The 14,484-nt window shown below is 44.0% G+C and overlaps 1 protein-coding gene across 3 annotated transcripts in view; it reads left to right on the top strand.

The window, feature by feature from the left end:
* Positions 1-14,484, top strand: part of LOC139754176 (uncharacterized) — a 184,888-nt gene that overhangs the window by 118,391 nt on the left and 52,013 nt on the right. The window contains exon 2 of one of the 3 annotated variants that reach the window (XM_071671365.1): positions 13,893-13,987. The exons of the other annotated variants lie outside the window; for them this stretch is intronic. The gene's annotated coding sequence lies outside the window, so the exon portion shown is untranslated. The remainder of the gene's footprint in view (positions 1-13,892; positions 13,988-14,484) is intronic. 3 annotated transcript variants of the gene reach the window in all.

Genomic DNA, 14,484 nt, shown 5'->3' with positions numbered 1-14,484 from the left:
CATGACCCTCGGTTGCAATAGTGCTTTTTTTTACATCATATCTTTCATCATTTGTACTTTTCTACAGAGTCTGAATTAAACGGAAGCCAGCGAATATTTGATTGACACAGTTTTATTCAGTCAGGTTAGGGTGTACTATTATGATAATTGTTATTGTTAACACAATTATTATTATTATTATTATTATTATTATTATTATTATTATTATCATCATCATTATTATTATCATTATCATTTTCATTATTATTAGAAGTATTCGTTTCAGTGTAAGGCCTTGAGCACGACGGTACGACCCTTGTTTATGATGGCCTGAGCCTTCGACCAGAACCTTCCGAGTCCGGTCAAAAGCTTGGCTATTATACCCAAGGTTCTCACCGTCGCCGTGCTCAAGGGTCTGTGCCTTCGTGCTTAAGGGTCGTACTATTGTGTTCAAGGGTCGCTTCGTCGTGCTCAAGGGTCGTACATTTCAAAATAGTTAATAGTGTCAGTGTCCCACATAAAACATGCCTAGAAGTGGTGGGTTTCTGTGTTACTCCTGATATCACAGCATTGGGCGAGTGTAGACACAGGTATTGAATTTCTCTCACCGTCATGAAATATATCAGTACAGATGTGAATAACATTATTCATTATGATCGCTATCGCTGCCTCCGGTGCTCACTGGGGGAAGGTCTCGATAACAAGGTATGGCCAGGACACGAATTTGGTTGTTTGGCATTATCTGTAGCTCTCACGTTCGACAGGCAAGGTGTTGATGTGTTAACGCCTGCGTGTGTGTGTGTGTGTGTGTGTGTGTGTGTGACCCGTCTTGAATATCGAGTGTTTGCAGGAACAAAGGAATGCACAGCAACGGACCTTGGAATCCTCTCGAAGATTCTTGTGAGGGATGAGGTTAGAGACTAGAGTACAGTACAAGGAGAGAGAGAGAGAGAGAGAGAGAGAGAGAGAGAGAGAGAGAGAGAGAGAGAGAGAGAGAGAGAGAGAGAGGAGAGCAAGTAGTTTACTAACAAAGATACGTTCATAAGCCGTGGTCTGGTCTTGTACCTTTGCAATACACCTTCGACTACACTTCCTCCCTGTGGTTGACTTCCTCTCTGTTCCCTTTGTCATCTAAAGAACTGCAAGACGATGTTCAAATCCACCTTAAACAAACATTGTAATTCCTCCTGTACAAATATTCAGAGGAGAATATTTTGCGTGAATTACGAAATATCGTTAACGAGATGTTGCCAGAACATGAGGAGTGATGATGTCTCATGAAAAACGATGGTCGTTTTGAATATGCTGAGGAAATTGATCAGACCGGGAGGGAAATGAATGCCTTTTATACACCTCTCCACGAGGCACGATAAACTTATATTTCTTAAGGGTCGCGCGAGCGTTGTGATTTAGTTACACTGGAGACAGCCGCAGTGAATGAGTTGCCAAGTACAAAATTGCTTGAAAGATCACAAAATTCTACGGGTGTTGGATTTGATGAATGACTGCTCGATTGACCATAAAGGAAGAAATCATAACACTTGAGTTAAATTTTTAAATTTACACAGTGGCAAAAAAACTCGTTGAATTTCATTAAAACATGTAAACGCCAGTGATGATGGATAGGATATTGCTAGACACTGTATGAAGCATATTGTTGTATCGCTCATTATACACCAGGAACCCCTCATCATTTACTGTATAGTACTGAAGGTCCAGTCACACAAAAGGCTTCCTATAGAATAGCGTAATGAAGAAGAGGTAAAAGAATACTTTACTATGTATTTCACGCTGGTGTGGGCGCTCAAAATAAATGAAAAAGAAAAATAATGATGAAATGCTACAAGTAACAGATGGACTGTAAAAGAAAACCTGGAGTTCGCACGAAAGCCAGCTGAGTAGCTTACTTTGGTCATACAGGAACACACGGGAAGGACAGACAACAGAAGACCTGTTGAAAATCTGTGACGAGATTCTCTGCTAAAGGAAAGCATACGTAGAAAAAAAAACAATCCCCTAACAGGACGCCTTGATAGTCTATGACGAGGTTATATAAGCTGGAAAATGGTACTAGGATTCTACCCATGTAGTCTGTACGGATGGAAGCAGGAAAGATGAAGGCTTAGTTTGATAGTAAGTTATTCCATACATGTTTCAAAGTAATATCGTATTCGAGGTATTAAGGCTGAGTGAATCCAGAGAATCATCGTTATGCCATTAGAATAAGTCTCAGCTGATCTTAGTCATCACGTGTATTAATGCTTTATTTATAATAGCTTACGCTCGGCCAGTCACGGTGTATGTACTGTTGGAAAAGGGTTTCATTGGCTGACGTTTGTTTTAATTATCGTGTACACAGAGATGTCGTATACTGGGAACACACACACACACACACACACACACACACACGCATGTAGTAATTTCCGTTAGGCATTAAAATAATGAAATACTGGAAGGTACATACATCGTACCTGGCCCGAAACTGTGTTAATGTCTCTTGGATATGAACTGTTCATCACACGAGAATGTTCAAAAGGTCTCTCCACTACAGTGTAGTAATACTTGGATCACGTAAACCTGATATGTATAGAAGCGTTGGGGGATTGATTATCTGGGCTACATAAAACCTATCGACTGTCAGGGTCTTACTTAAGCCAATCATCTTACATTAACACCGGTCGAAAAATCTTTTAAACACTTTCATCAAATGTTCGTGATGATTCTGAGGCCACACACACACACACACACACACACACACACACAGACACTCTCTCTCTCTCTCTCTCTCTCTCTCTCTCTCTCTCTCTCTCTCTCTCTCTCTCTCTCTCTCTCTCTCTCTCAGGACCTTTTTGTTGATCGTGTGGATAGATGGGCGTCAGGCCTCACCATCTGCCAGGGTCATTAAGACCATCACTACATAACATAACTATCACTACATCTAACATAAACCAACCGTGAGATCTTAATCATCATCAGGTGTTTAGGATACGTCCGGGAGCACGTCTCCTCCTCCTCCTCGCCGTTAATGTGGCCTCTCTTGCCTGTGTTAAGGTGCAAATAGTTGAAACCGTCTGGACCCCGGGAACACTCAGTATTGGTCGTAGGTCCACTAAAACCCACGTACAGACAAATGGCTATAAGATGGAAGAAAAAAAAAAGTTGAAAGCACTTCCAATCGAAACTTATTCCATCAATTTAAACCTTTCAACCAACGTCTAATTTTCCGATACGTAAACTTTGTAAACAAGAGGTGTGAGTGAAGAGTAATTACTGGTTGAGGATTCTTCCAGACTCGGGTCCAACCCTCCGTTACCGTCGCCCCTGAATGACGCAGTGTTGGTGGTGTGACGCGGGGCGTACGTGGCAGTTTACGTTTTACGAAGGCGTTATGATACGTTGATGATGTCATGTGGTGGTGTTTAATTTCTGCTACGTGGTTCAGATCAGCATTTCGCATCTTTTAAGGAGAGTAGACGTGATAATTTCGTGTCAGTGGTGTTCTTCGAAAGCTCATGGGTTTTTGGCGGGAAATAAAGATTACTTTCTGGTTAGGTTAGGGTTGTGGGGGAAACCTGCCTCGCACTGTGCGATTTGTAGGTTTTCTTTATGACGAACCTGTTCTTTATGGCCTTCCCCCACAACGAATCGGATTGTAAAGTCGAGAGAAAGAATTTGAGTTACGACCCGTGAAATTACCAGAAATGGATTCCACACTGTTTAAAAACCCCCGTGCAGAGATTTCTTGATTCTAATTTGCCATAGATGGCACCATCCATATTGCAAGCTCCCCTGTATAGACTATGATCAGCTTCACATTGGTCTGACTGGTAAGGTTTTTATTGTTAAACAACATAAGAATAGTGTTAGGTCTGGTCAATATTCAAATGCAATTTTTTTTTCACTTTAGAGATTTTCATCAAATTATCTGGAAAAATGTTATTTTATCATTATTATTATTATTATCATTATTATTATTATTATAATAATACTTGATCGCTGTTTCCCGCGTTAGCGAGATAGCGCCAGGAAACTGACGAAGAACGACCCATCCACTCATATAGACATATGTATACATAAACGCACATGCACGTACATATACATACATATACATAACATGTACACATATACGTACACAGACGTGCATATATACACATGTGCATATTCATACTTGCCTTCAATCATTCTCGGCGCCACCCCGCCCCCACAGGAAACAGCATCGCCACCCCCTGCGTCAGTGAGGTAGCGCCAGGACAAAAATGCCACATTCGTTCACACTCAGTCTCTAGCTGTCATGTGTAATGTACCGAAAACACAGCTCCCTTTCTACATCCAGGTCACATGATTTACCCCGGACGCTTTACATCTTTGTTCAGTGCTCTGACACCATTTCGACCCCCGTATGCCACATGGTTCCAATTCACTCTATCCCGTGCATGTCCTTCATTCTTCTACTTGTTCAGGCCCCGATCGCTTAATCATCTCCAGTCCATCCTTCCACCTCCAGTTTACCCTCTCATTCTCTCCATACGTCCAAATTATTTCAGCTCACCCTATTTAGTTCTCTGAACCACACACACACACACACACACACACACACACACACACACACACACACACATATATATATATATATATATATATATATATATATATATATATATATATATATATATATATATATAAAGACGGAAATATAAGTTATCATCAGACAACAAGATTTCGCTTTAACTAAACAAAAGTTTATGATAAAACAACAAAATGCTAGAAACATGCGAGCCATCTCTTGAATTTCATTAACAACACAAAACTTGGTAAATCCTCTCCACACGTATGAAGCACAACACACACACACACGCACACACGCACACACACAACACACACACACACACACACCAACCTAACCGGATTAACCGAAATAGGACCCCAAAAAAATGTGGAAATTCATTCTTAAAAGCGGATTGTTGTGCATTGGATTAAGATGGTAAGTATTGTATAAGCTCTCGTGCCCGCTACGGGGGACACACGGGTGCCCCCGGCGGTCAGACGAGAGGGGAGGGTTCACACCAACACGGTTCCCCCGCCATACCAGGTAGAGGACAGTCGTGGGTCATTGTACAGTTGCTTAACATCTCACTTCCTGACCTCGTTTTAGATAACGACCATATATATGATCCCAGGGGACACAGCCCACCTCCCTCATGTCCGTGGACGTGACCGGCAACCACTCGTGTTATTTCCTACGTCGCCTGACTCGCGGTTATGTAATTGGTAGAGAGACATTTCTAGCTGGGCTGGTCGTCAGTGGGTACAGTTTCCTAACATCATCATCATCATACGTTTTCTGTGACAACGCGATGTAGCGGTAGCTTATATTGGGAAAGGTCACATTAGAAATAGTTTTGAACTAGGGATTTAGGAGTGATTTACAACCAGGGAAGGCTATATGTGAAGTGATTAAGAGCAGAGAGAAGGTTATATTAGAAGTGTTTTGGAACTTGAAAAGGTTAGGTTAGAACTGATTCTGAACTAGGGAAGGTTAGTTTTAGAAGTGATTTAGAACTGGGGAATGTTAGATTACAAGGGATTTAGAACTAGGAAAAGTTAGATTAGAAGTGATTTAGAATATGGGAAGGTTTGATTAGAAGTGATTTAGAACTTGGGAAAGTAGATTAGAAGTGATTTAGAACTAGGAAAGGTTTGATTAGAAGTGATTTAGAACTCGGGACAGTAGATTAGAAGTGATTTAGAACTAGGAAAGGTTTGATTAGAAGTGATTTAGAATAAGGGAAGGTTTGATTAGAAGTGATTTAGAACTTGGGAAAGTAGATTAGAAGTGATTTAGAACTAGGAAAGGTTTGATTAGAAGTGATTTAGAATAAGGGAAAGTAGATTAGAAGTGATTTAGAACAAGGGAAGGTTAGATTATAAGTGATTTAGATCTAAGGAAGGTTAGATTATGAGTGATTTAGAGCTAGATTAGAAATGATTTAGAACTACGTTATGTGTTAGGATTTTTGTCCTTTATGGCTATAAGGTATCTAGTTAGGGACCTAACTTAACTAACGTAACTAACACAGGTAGTTCACTAACCCGTGTATATAACCACACCTACACAGGTCTGTCTCCGGCAGGCTGAGCCAGCCACGGTCCACCCCGGGTATCTAGGGAAGCAGGAGTGGGTCTGTCTCCGGCAGGCTGAGCCAGCCACTGTCCACCCCGGGTATCCAGGGAAGCAGGAGTAGGTCTGTTTGGGCCATTTTCTCTCTGCTGCTCATGTTACCTCGTCTGGGGTAAAGACTTCACACCTTATCCTCTGTAAGCGCGGCAGTACGACCCTTGGACACGACGGCACGACCCTTGGGGTATGATGACACGACCCTTTGACACGACGGCACGACCCATGGGGTATGATGACACGACCTCTGACCTGTAAGTTGAACCTGCCAGTCAGTCATCATACCCAAAGGTTGCGACTGCACAGGTCGTGTTCAGTGGTCGTTTCGTCGTGCTTAAGGGTCGCACCGTCGCGCACTGGTGTTGTACTACCTTCGTTCTCAGTGGTTGTGCCTTTGTGCTCGAGGGTTGTACTTTCGTGCTGAAGTGTTGTCACCTTCGTGTTGAGAGGTTGTACCTTCGTGTTCAAAGGTTATACCTTCATGTTCAAGGATTGTGCCTTCGTGTTCATAGGTTGTCCCTTCGTGCTCAAGTGTTGTACCTTTGTGTTCAAAGGTTGTACCTTCCTGTTTAAAGGTTGTGCCTTCGTGCTATGGTTGTACATTCGTGTTCAAAGGTTGTATCTTCGTGCGCAGTGGTTGTACATTCGTGTTCAAGGGTTGTACCCTCGTGTTCAAAGGTTGTATCTTCGTGTTCAGAAGGTTGTACCTTTGTGTTAAAAGGTTGTACTTTCGTGTTCAAGAGCTGGATCTTCGTACTCAAGAATAGTACCTTCGTATTTATAGGGCAGAAGTAGCAAATCATTTGAGTATAAGAAACCTGCTGTCAATTTCTCTTCCCTCTCCCCAGGTCTCTTCCCTTGTGTGTTGCCAGGTAATAATTCTCGACTTTGGACCCATATAAAAATCATGATAGGCCGTCATCACGTTAATGACACTGAGGCTGGCGTCTTTTTCGAGAGAGAGAGAGAGAGAGAGAGAGAGAGAGAGAGAGAGAGAGAGAGAGAGAGAGAGAGTGTATGTGTGTGTGTGTGTGTGTGTGTGTGTGTGTGTAATTACCTATTTTTACGGTATGGAGAGCGGTGGGGGAAGGGAGGTTGGGGGGGGGGGGGAGAGTTCTACACTCGTGGGGTTCCAGCTCTTGAACTTTCTCTACCATCATAAAACTTTTTCAAGTTTGTAGACTGTCAGCATTCAGTTCCATCATGTATTCCTTTCAGTTATGGTATAAAGATAATTCTTAACTATTTTTCCCTTAGATACTTGTTGCGTTTCATGTGGTGAGCCTCTGGTGGTTCTGTATTTTCATCTCTTGAAGAGCTTTCCAGTGTCGAGATCATCACACTGGTTCAGAAACTTGAAGGCCATGACACCGTCTCCCTGTACTCGATTCTTTCCCATGGTAAGCACATCCATGGCCACTAACCTCTCCCCTCGACTCCCATGGTAAGCACATCCATGGCCACTAACCTCTCCCCTCGACTCCCATGGTAAGCACATCCATGGCCACTAACCTCTCCCCTCGACTCCCATGGTAAGCACATCCATGGCCACTAACCTCTCCCCTCGACTCCCATGGTAAGCACATCCATGGCCACCAGCTTCTCCCCTCGACTCGGCTGTCTAGCCTCAGGTGCCATCTTCGTCGCTCATCTCTGAACCTTTTGTTCCATATTTGCTCTTATTGTGTATTGTTGTGAGTGCAGCGACCAAACGTGAGATATACGTCTCGATTTAGAATGAATATACGTCGTATTTCAGAACCAGGAAAACAGCTTCCAAAACACTGAGTGCTTTGAAAGCTATTTTCCTGGTTCTGATCACATGTAACCCAAGCGAAGGATATGTTAGCTAACGTTTCAAGTTGTTACAGTCTTTGAGTATGACGACTTAACTTCTTAAGTATGATAATAACTTTTTAATCATGATGACTTCGACGTCATACCTAAGGGGTTTTATCGTTGTACGCGAGGATAAAATATCTTCGTACTTAAGAGGTTAGATTGTCTTACTCAATGGGTTAGATTGCATTCAACGGGTTGAGTCCTCATACTTGAGGGTTTCAGTCATCGTAGTTAAGAGGCTAAGTCGTATTCAAGAGGTTAAGTCGTTGTTCTTAAGCCTTCGAACTCATGGCGTCAAATCGTCTTACTCACGGTGCTGAGTCTTGGTCTCGTCCGGGGGTTATATCCTCGTTCTTAAAAAAGACGATGTCGTCGGAGTCAAAAGGGTTGAACCTTCGTACTGGAAGGGGTAAAGCTTCGTACTCAAGGGGTTAAAATTATCGTACACACAAAAAAAAAAAAGTCGCAGGAAACTGTAATATTTCCCTGCTAATTAACGCCAATGGCGTACGGCCGTTGCTTACGAGAATGAGATGTTCCTATGAGAGTATTCCTCTCATCATCCTAATACCCTCAAGATTAGATACGTTGCAGCTTAAAGCTTATCTGCATAATATACCACAGGCGAGCAGACGTATTATCCCGACGCGAGAGTCTGGCGTGTGGCTGAGCGTGTAGATCATAAACATCCAGGCCAGGTAAGATGCGATTGAACTTTAATATCGCGGAAGCCAGACTGGCGGGGAGTCACTGGAGTTTTAGTATGAAGTAAACACACGAAGTACGACCCTAAGAGACACTGCAAGTGCGGCCCATGAGCACGGCGGGTGTGGCCCATGTGTACGGCAGGTGTGGCCCATGAGCACGGCAGGTGCCGTCCATGAGCACAGCAGGTGTGACCCATGAGTACGGCAGATGTGGCCCACGAGCACGGCGGTACTACCCATGAGCACGGCGGGTGTGGCCCATGAGCATGACAGGTGTGGCCCATGAGCACGGCGGGTGTGGCCCATGAGCACAGCGGGTGTGGCCCATGAGTACGGCGGGTGTGGCCCATGAGCACGGCGGGTGTGGCCCATGAGCACAGCGGGTGTGGCCCATGAGTACGGCGGGTGTGGCCCATGAGTACGGCGGGTGTGGCCCATGAGTACGGCGGGTGTTGCCCATGAGTACGGCGGGTGTGGCCCATGAAACGGCGGGTGTGGCCCATGAGTACGGCGGGTGTGGCCCATGAGTACGGCGGGTGTGGCCCATGAGCACGGCGGGTGTGGCCCATGAGTACGGCAGGTGCCGCCTATGAGTATGAGAACCACTGAAGATGATGGGACGACCCTTGGGTATGAATGACCTGATCCTCGACCTGACCATGTTAAGGGTGAGGTCAAAGGCCATGCCAAATGCGTGGAAGGGACTTACTGTCGTGCTGAAGGGTAATGTCGTCGTGTTGAAGAATTGCATCGTCGTACAGAAGGGTCGCACCGTTGCGTTGAAGGGTTGCATTGTCGTGCTGAAGGGTCGTACCGTCGTAATGAAGGGTTGTATTGTCGTGCTGAAGGGTCATACCCTCGTGCTGAGAGGGTCTTGCGTGGCAGCCAATATTGACCGCGATAAGTCTCCTTCAGGTTCGTGATCCCGTACATCCAGTTGCCAGATGAGACTCACGACGGAGAGGTAGTCTCTCTCTCTCTCCTGAGCCACTTAACTCGAGCCAACCCTGCCATCTAATAACCCTAACTAAGCAGCAGGAGCAGCAGGGTCCCTGAGACAGAGGCCGTCTGTAGCCTACACAAGCAGTTGTGATCACCAGTCGATGTACAGTTGATGGATTGATAACCGCAGTGAGAACATCGGTATTCTCAAGGTGTTCTCTTAAAGAACTTGTGGATTAATAAATTGATTTGAGTCCGTCTGTGTGTGTGTGTGTGTGTGTGTGTGTGTGTGTGTGTGTGTGTGTGTGTGTGTGTGTCTTTGCCTCTGTGTATATCTGTGTATCTGCGTCTGTGCGTGTGTGGGTGTGTAGATTGGACACATAGGTATCACGTATGGTGCTACAGGAGGGGAGTTTTACCAGCTGTGTGGAGAGTTGTGACAGATGAAGGTGTCAGGACGGACGGGCATGATCCAGGGGAGGTAGATATAAGAGGGGAAAGATGGACGATAATGGCGAGGTGTGGTGAGGAGGAGGGATGTGGAGAGAGAGAGAGAGAAGAAGAGGAGGAAATAAATGAAGAGTGAGAAGAGCCTCAAGTTCCAGCTGTGTTCAAGGGGACAGGTTTATGATGACAGCTCTTGGTAGGTGTGAGAACGGCTGGTGTGATAGTGCGGTGGAGTGGTACATATTACATGCTCCTCCAGGCGATTGCACAAAATACGACAGGAAAAAGTAATGATGTACTACATGGTATATATATATATATATATATATTCCTATGAGTCCACGGGGAAAATGAAACACGAAACTTTTCACGCGCAAAATTGTGATCCTTTCCAATATATATATATATATATATATATATATATATATATATATATATATATATATATATATATATATATATATATATATACAAATCCATTTGCTTTTCTAAGTATTTCTCACATACATTCTTCAAAGCAAACACCTGATCCACACATCCTCTACCACTTCTGAAACCACACTGCTCTTCCCCAATCTGATGCTCTGTACATGCCTTCACCCTCTCAATCAATACCCTCCCATATAATTTACCAGGAATACTCAACAAACTTATACCTCTGTAATTTGAGCACTCACTCTTATCCCCTTTGCCTTTGTACAATGGCACTATGCACGCATTCCGCCAATCCTCAGGCACCTCACCATGAGTCATACATACATTAAATAACCTTACCAACCAGTCAACAATACAGTCACCCCCTTTTTTAATAAATTCCACTGCAATACCATCCAAACCTGCTGCCTTTCCGGCTTTCATCTTCCGCAAAGCTTTCACTACCTCTTCTCTGTTTACCAAATCATTTTCCCTAACCCTCTCACTTTGCACACCACCTCGACCAAAACACCCTATATCTGCCACTCTATCATCAAACACATTCAACAAGAGAAGGCATATGATAGAGTTGATAGAGATGCTCTGTGGAAGGTATTAAGAATATATGGTGTGGGAGGAAAGTTGTTAGAAGCAGTGAAAAGTTTTTATCGAGGATGTAAGGCATGTGTACGTGTAGGAAGAGAGGAAAGTGATTGGTTCTCAGTGAATGTAGGTTTGCGGCAGGGGTGTGTGATGTCTCCATGGTTGTTTAATTTGTTTATGGATGGGGTTGTTAGGGAGGTAAATGCAAGAGTTTTGGAAAGAGGGGCAAGTATGAAGTCTGTTGGGGATGAGAGAGCTTGGGAAGTGAGTCAGTTGTTGTTCGCTGATGATACAGCGCTGGTGGCTGATTCATGGGAGAAACTGCAGAAGCTGGTGACTGAGTTTGGTAAAGTGTGTGGAAGAAGAAAGTTAAGAGTAAATGTGAATAAGACCAAGGTTATTAGGTACAGTAGGGTTGAGGGTCAAGTCAATTGGGAGGTGAGTTTGAATGGAGAAAAACTGGAGGAAGTGAAGTGTTTTAGATATCTGGGAGTGGATCTGGCAGCGGATGGAACCATGGAAGCGGAAGTGGATCATAGGGTGGGGGAGGGGGCGAAAATTCTGGGGGCCTTGAAGAATGTGTGGAAGTCGAGAACATTATCTCGGAAAGCAAAAATGGGTATGTTTGAAGGAATAGTGGTTCCAACAATGTTGTATGGTTGCGAGGCGTGGGCTATGGATAGAGTTGTGCGCAGGAGGATGGATGTGCTGGAAATGAGATGTTTGAGGACAATGTGTGGTGTGAGGTGGTTTGATCGAGTGAGTAACGTAAGGGTAAGAGAGATGTGTGGAAATAAAAAGAGCGTGGTTGAGAGAGCAGAAGAGGGTGTTTTGAAGTGGTTTGGGCACATGGAGAGAATGAGTGAGGAAAGATTGACCAAGAGGATATATGTGTCGGAGGTGGAGGGAACGAGGAGAAGAGGGAGACCAAATTGGAGGTGGAAAGATGGAGTGAAAAAGATTTTGTGTGATCGGGGCCTGAACATGCAGGAGGGTGAAAGGAGGGCAAGGAATAGAGTGAATTGGAGCGATGTGGTATACCGGGGTTGACGTGCTGTCAGTGGATTGAATCAAGGCATGTGAAGCGTCTGGGGTAAACCATGGAAAGCTGTGTAGGTATGTATATTTGCGTGTGTGGACTTATGTATATACATGTGTATGGGGGGGGGGGGTTGGGCCATTTCTTTCGTCTGTTTTCTTGCGCTACCTCGCAAACGCGGGAGACAGCGACAAAGTATAATAATAAAATAAAAAAAAAAAAAAAAAAATATATATATATATATATATATATATATATATATATATATATATACACACACACACACAAGAGTTACCGACTCCGCCTGCTCAAGGTTACACCTCCAGTGAAAATTCATCTTTGGCGAGTCTGTCTCGCTGGGAGCAGTACGGTCTCGTCAAAGAAATTCTCACTTCAGAGAAGTCCACATCCTGCTGCTGGAAGTAGCCCGGCCTTCGGGTGCAGAAGCCTTTAGAAAGAGGTTCTCTGGGATAAATATATATATATATATATATATATATATATATATATATATATATATATATATATATATATATATATATATATATAGTATATATATATATATATATATGTGTGTGTGTGTGTGTGTGTGTGTGTATCATACTATTCGCCATTTCCAGCAATATGCTCTTGCAGGTGTGGGGCATAAAACAATATTAACGACGGGTGAGGATATGGAGAGACCCGAATATTACGTGAGAAATAATGAGGGAGGGATAGAATTCCTCTCCTGGAGGTTCCGTGTATTGGGGTGGAACACTGCACCACAGGGATGATGTGGCACGGACGCAGCGCCACTGTCAGTAGGAGAGGGAGGAGTGGCATGTGCGTTGGTGGTGATGAGTACGCGGCAGGGTGAACATCCAAACATAACACAGCGTTATGACCCCTGAGCACGACGGCACGACCCTCGACCATGACGGTACGGCCCTTGAGCACGACGGTACCCCAAGTGGGTATGACTACCCGGCCTTTGACCCCTGGCTTGATCTTGTGAGCAGGGTTATGTTGTTGGTACGAAGGTGTCAGCAGCCGGGTTGGGTACGTTGGCACGAAGGCGTTAGAGGGAGGGTGTGTGAGGAGCGTCTGGTGGCCAGCAGTTTTGGACTCATGATGATTTAAGGGAGAGAATATCGACCCCTAGTGATAAAGGACGTCTGTTAGAGACACCATTATAGCCCATTATATCAGGGAGCCGCCACTACGAATCTATTACCTCAGACATGGTGGTGGTGGTGGTGGTGAGTTTAACAAAATCTTAGCCAGTGAGAGACGACGTTCTGGGACAATGTAGTGAGATGTGGAGGAAGTGAGGTGAAGTAAGGTGGACATGGATGACATGCCGGTGAAGATAACGAATAGATAACAGATTAGTAATAGCAGAGTGTGCACGAATATATTCAGAGAGAAGGAATGATAAGGGAGATCACAATGTAATTAATCCATAGTGTAGAGATGTGTGATGTAATATAATGAGGCGGTGTCTGAGAACATAGTTTACTTTACGTTTAAGTTATTTATCTGTCTACCCGTCTCTCTGTTTATCTAATTAACTATCTCTCTGTCTCTATCTACTCATATATCATCCTGTCTCTCTATCTATACATATATCTGTGTCTATCTGTCCATCTACCTATTTGTTCTTATATATGTATGTATGTATGTATGTTCGCATGTAACTATATATGTGTATGTATGTACCTATCATTAATGCTTCCCTCCACCATGCCACGGGGGTGACCAGGTGTCCTACATCCAGCTCACGAAGCCACACCCTCACAACCTCTGCCCAGTGCTCAGTGTGTCACTGTGAACCCTGGACTTCAAAACTCTGTAGAAGTGCGTTTATCACTCATTTTGTAAACCTGACTTGTACCTAGTGACTGGTAGACAAAGTAGATATCTGGTGTGTACCTAGTGACTGGTAGACAAGGTAGATACCTGTTGTGTACCTAGTGACTGGTAGACAAGGTAAATACCTGGTGTGTACTTAGTGACTGGTAGACCAAGTAGATATCTGGTGTGTAGCTAGTGACTGGTATACAAAGTAGATACCTGGTGTGTAGATAGTGACTGGTATACAAAGTAGATACCTGGTGTGTACCTAGTGACTGGTATACAAAGTAGATACATGGTGTGTACCTAGTGACTGGTAGACACGGTAGATACCTGGTGTGTAACTAGTGACTGGTAGACAAGGTAGATACCTGGTGTGTAACTAGTGGCTGATTTTGACATTATGAGAAATACCAAAGTTCATACAGTAAAGGACAATTGTATTGTCAATGATTGATCCCCGGCTTCTGTTGATCACACTCCACTCCTTCCTCTGTTCA

This window comes from Panulirus ornatus, chromosome 16 (genome assembly GCF_036320965.1).
Source record: "Panulirus ornatus isolate Po-2019 chromosome 16, ASM3632096v1, whole genome shotgun sequence".
NCBI lineage: Eukaryota > Metazoa > Arthropoda > Malacostraca > Decapoda > Palinuridae > Panulirus > Panulirus ornatus.
Note: the sequence above shows the minus strand (reverse complement) of the source record. Positions and strands in the feature narration are given on the sequence as shown.